The sequence below is a fragment of the Peromyscus eremicus genome, chromosome 10, assembly GCF_949786415.1.
Source record: "Peromyscus eremicus chromosome 10, PerEre_H2_v1, whole genome shotgun sequence".
NCBI classification, from domain to species: domain Eukaryota; kingdom Metazoa; phylum Chordata; class Mammalia; order Rodentia; family Cricetidae; genus Peromyscus; species Peromyscus eremicus.
This window is the reverse complement of record NC_081426.1, coordinates 49,987,790-49,993,089: the sequence shown is the minus strand read 5'-3', so window position 1 is coordinate 49,993,089 and position 5,300 is coordinate 49,987,790. Positions and strand designations below refer to the sequence as shown.

The 5,300-nt window shown below is 37.0% G+C and overlaps 1 long non-coding RNA gene across 1 annotated transcript; it reads left to right on the top strand.

The window, feature by feature from the left end:
- The first annotated feature begins 315 nt into the window (after positions 1 to 315).
- On the top strand, positions 316 to 1,592 carry LOC131921000 (uncharacterized). The gene is made up of 3 exons (XR_009381820.1): positions 316 to 389; positions 790 to 887; positions 1,426 to 1,592. It is a non-coding gene; the product is annotated as an uncharacterized LOC131921000 (long non-coding RNA).
- The last annotated feature ends 3,708 nt before the right edge of the window (positions 1,593 to 5,300 follow it).

Sequence of the window (5,300 nt, the reverse complement as noted above, 5' to 3'; positions counted from 1 at the left end):
AAATTTATAAGCTAGTCCTGAACATGGACCACAAAAGGTTATAAAGGAGATTGTTTTGAAAGATACAGAATGAATCTAATATAAAAGTCTGGAAGTCTGACATTGTAAAGATGCTTATTTGTTAGTACAAATCTACTTAGCTCAGTATGGCACAATACAAATAGAACATCACTAAATTCAGGTTGAAGAAAAGTATAATAATCCAAATAATGCCATTAATGTTCAGTGATTTGAAAACAGTTGAGTATATTGAAGCACTAGATGAGGTTTGACTCACACTGGTATCATAGAACTGTATGATGTCATAGAACATGTTAAGATCTGAGGCTGACAGACCAAGAGAGACTATCCATATTTGGTCGCCTTGCCCAGCCTCAGTCCAAAGAGAGGTGCTTAATCTTACTGCAACTTGATATGTCATGCTTTGTGCATACTCTGGGATACCTGTCCTTTCCTAGACACAAATGGAGGAGTGGATTGGAGATGGGAACAGAGAGTGGACTGGGAAGGAAGGAAGGAAGGAAGGAAGGAAGGAAGGAAGGAAGGAAGGAAGGAAGGAACGGACAGATAGATAAGACAAAAATTCTGAGGCTAGCTACTGGAACCACTCATCTCAGGTGAGGGGTGGATCTGGCTCTCCAAACCCATGGTGAGGGATGTTGAGAGCTTTCCCAAGTGTGAAGGGCAAGCTCTCCTCTCAGGTTCAGAGTCAGCATTTCCGGAGCAGGGATATGGACACGGCATCTACATTGCCTTGGGTGTTAACCAAAACTTTGGACATCCTTGCAGACCCTGACTGTGGTGGAGCCATGGATCCAGACATGGTCCTCAACAACACTTTCAGGGAGAGGACACCATGGCCACAGGGTGCAATGTAGGCCACTGAGGTTGGTTGGCATGATTTCAGCAGTGATATGTATACATCCCGGGCATAGAGTGGACACACCTCAACATCTACCCCATCTATGATTTGCTGAAGTATTTGAATAAACTGATCCTGTGGAATAATAGCCACAGGATCTTCATGACTCTGGGCAACCACAGGATATTAGAGAATAATGTCAGTGGGGTCCAGTTATGGTGTACCAAATTCAGACCAATAACTTATTACACAATGAATATTTGCAAGTAATGCTGTTTGGACAAATGGGTATACAGCATGATATACAGTAGCCCCAGTGAAACCAAAATGAATGAAGAGGTGGTGGGGAAGCAGAAAAGACAGAGGAGCAAAGTATAATTGTTTATTTTTATTCTTTTTTAAATTTCCTTTGAGTGGCACTACATGAGTGAGGGGCAGATACGGAGGGATCGGGAGATGAATATAGTTGGAGTGACTGATGTGAAATCTCCAAAGAATCAATTTTAAAAAGTCTGTGGCTGGAAAGATGTCTCAGCAACTGAGAATGCTTTCTATTGTTCCAGAGAGCCTGAGTTGACTTCCCAGCATCCATAAGGAGCAGATCGTGGCAACCTATAAATCCAGAGCCAGGGCATCCACACAATTTTCTGGCTTCCAGGGGAACTCCAATCTCAGGAACAAATCCATACACCAACAACCTTAATTAAAAGAGAATAAAATATAGCCAGTCGGTGGTGGCACATGCCTTTAATCCCAGCACTTGAGAGGCAGGCAAATCTCTGTGAGGTCGAGTCCAGCCTGGTATACAGAGTGAGTTCCAGGACAGGTTCCAAAGCTACATAGAGAAATCCTGTCTCAAAAAAAAAAACAAAGAAGAAGAAGAGGAGGAGGAGGAGGAGGAGGAGGAGGAGGAGGAGGAGGAGGAGGAGGAGGAGGAGGAAAATATGAAAATACGTCAGTGACTCCTTTAAGTGTTGCTTGCATGAAAGAGTTCAAAGCTATCTTCTGTTCATTGGACAATCAGTTAGAGAGTCCATCCCCTCAGACAGACTAAATTTTCATTCTCTTTCTCTTAAAAGTTAGTTGTCTATATTTCTTTGTCTATGGGTAAGATCCAGGTAGGTTTTCCCTTCTGCATTAACCTGACTATTGACATTGTCATGTGTGTGTGTGTGTGTGTGTGTGTGTGTGTGTGTGTGTGTGTGTGTGTGAAACAACAATCATCAAGGAAGAACATAAATTTAAGAAGGAATTGGTGATTGGTGAGAGCATGGAAAGAATTAAAGGGTGATACAAAGGAGGTTTTGGAGGGAGGAAAAGGAAGTCAGAAGTGATGTAACTTTGTTTTAATTGTAATATAATGATTAAAGGCAAATTTTATTAACAAATAATGAATATATTAAGATAACATCAACCATATTGGCCAAGAGAAAAAAATACCCTATAACATGACAATATATAAACAATCTTGATAACGCTTTCTTAACTGATTTTCATAAGAGGAGATTTCAATACCAATTGGCCCTTTTTATTCTCAGGAAATATAAGAAACTAAATTGTCCCATTTGGAATAATCATTTGTAGTCTCTTCTAAGTGATTAAAAGACTAGAAATAATAGCATTTATTGAGAAGCTGCTATATCACAAAATTCTAAAGACGGAAATGGAATAATGAAATTGACAATGCTAGTTGGGATAATTTCCTCTATCTATTGTTGCTGAAGTATGCAATTTTGACAAAGGGTAAATTTTATATTAAAATATTTTCAGTATCACTTACCATATATTTTAAAGTGTAGCTGTGTAGGTAACACTTCAGTAGATTATCTTTGAGAGGAAGTCCAGATTTAACAGAGAAGCAAAACCAAACTTATATGAGCTCTTACGCTAGACATCATTGTTGTATGGCAGTTTCCTCCAGGATTAAAATCTCCCATCTTAGAGGAAAACTCCTAAAGCCAAGTGATGTAAAAGGGAGGTAAAACAACAGGATATTTTTCTAAGAGGAGATGAAAAATTGTTGCAAGGACATACCATAAAATCAAGAAGTAATTCAAAATAAGTTGAGGAAGTCACTGAACCTGACAGCAGTCATAAGACCCTTCTCTCACCGAGTTTACAGAAGCAGTTGGGAGAGCTGCAGATATCAGCTGTCCCAAAGACACTCAGACTAGCCAAGCCAACTTGAAGCAACAGAGACACATCAAGCTGCCTGAAACAGATAAGACAAATTGAGATGCTGCAAAAGAATACTGTCCAACATGTTGCGCTCCCTGCTATTTGCAGTGTAATCCACATTTCCAACTTTGAGCTGTCACTCATGCTGGGATGGGTTTTAGTGATGCAGCTGTCTTTGAACCATTTCTAACCCTGTAAAAATTCCAAATAAAAGTCATTAGTTCATGAATTGGACTTTGATGATATGCATACATTGGTCTGTCATCAATTCCTCATTTGGCAAGAGTAGGGGAATGTTCACATCTCCCCATGAACAGGTTTATATAAATGGCCTCAAATACAGAGAATAAACATGGATAACTACTAAATGAAACAATGTTAGGAAACACATTATTAAGAAAAGAGTTAATGTTACTAACTAAATATAAGCCAAAGTTGTGGCAATCTAATATCAGTACATCAGAGTTATAATAAAAAGGATTAGGAGCTTGAGGAGTTTGTGACATACATAGTAAGACCCTATCTAAAAAGAAATAAGACCATAAGTAAGTGATTAAATGAAAATTAGATAAGATGTAATAACTGTGACTACACAGAAGGCTCAGAGGGCAAATTTCTTTCTACATAAGCATGAGCACTTGACTTCAGATATCCAGAACGCCGGTACAATACTACTTGCTGTTCTTCATATCTGTCTCAGAGTTGGAGAGATGGAGACAGGAAATCCCCTGAAGTTCATTGGCCAGCCAGCCTCTCATAATCTATGAGATTCAGGTTCAGTCATAAACTGTGTCTCCTTAAATAGGGTGGAGAGCAGTAGAAGTCTTCTAGCCTCAAACTCTGCCATGTGCATACATGTGCATGCTAACCACACATATACATGTGTACACACATACATATGAATATATACATACAAATGTAAAGCCAAATTACTCTGTAAAGCTTAGAATGTGGAAAGGTGTCTGCTATACCAAAAAACCCTCAGATTTTAAAACCTAAGAATTGTTTTAGTCTTGTGCAGAACAGCATTGCTCCTGATTTTCTGTAGGTGACTCAGCTACACAGGAAATACGGATTTATGGATCCATCAACTTCACTTGAGACCATGATCATTCGTGTATTAGAAAGCCAAAGTAGATGATTGTATGTATAACTAAATGCTTTGACCATGACATTTCTACTCACAGTCTGGCATGTAGACCTATGTAATATCTTCACAAGACAAAGACATTCACCATCGTCAATAAGCAAGGAAAAACTACAGACATTACTGAGAATGCTTAGTACTTACTCAAACTGCTTTGAAATGTATTAAAGGCCACTTTGGTACTCACTTTTTTCTTATTACTTGATATTTCTGTGAATAATTATACACATATGCATATAGATATGCATATACACACATACACATCCATGTATGTATAATTTATTTTTTTCCTGGAATCTAGAAGACTCTATTTCATGTTTCTGACATTCACAGACTTTGTATAATATCTTTTATCAAAGTAAATACCTACATTGTATAGAAAAATTCTTAATAGCTTATTAGCTATGAATTAAAAAATACACTAGAGGTCTATGCCACTATTTCCACTATTTCATGCATTTTTAATATTACCAAAAATTAAAATATTTGATTGGAAACATCTGCATGACTAAGAAGCCAGTGTTTTGTTTGTTTTCTGAGTGTCTATAATCTCCCACTCTTTTTCTAGGTCTAGTAATTTCTAGGTCAGAATTCCCAAACTTTCTTTTGATATTTTTGGAAATCTAGTCCCTGCCTGCTATTTGCTTTAATCATAGTCCCATTGTTGTCTTGTGTAACCCCTCACACTGAAAATGGACCAATTCTCCCCCATCAGTATATTACAGTCTATTCTTGTTGATTATGTTCTTCATTAATTTATACCATAAGTAATGTTGAACATTTGATCTAAATGTTGAACACTTAGATTTCCAATGAAATGTTTAACATTTCTTTATTTTATTCTTTATTTTGGTTTTAATTCTAAATTTGCCTTGCATAAAGTAACTTGGTATGCCTACATGTTATAATAAAAACTGATGTTTCTTTTCTTATTACATCATAGTTAATATGCATTTACCTATCTTGTGCCTGCCTTTACATGTACTAGAAGTTTATCAAAATATGTTTGTGCTTACTGATACAAAATCAGCATCTATTAGAGCAATATTTCAAATGTATGTCAATATTATAAAATATAAAAATATTAAATTTATACTAATTTATCTACCAGAT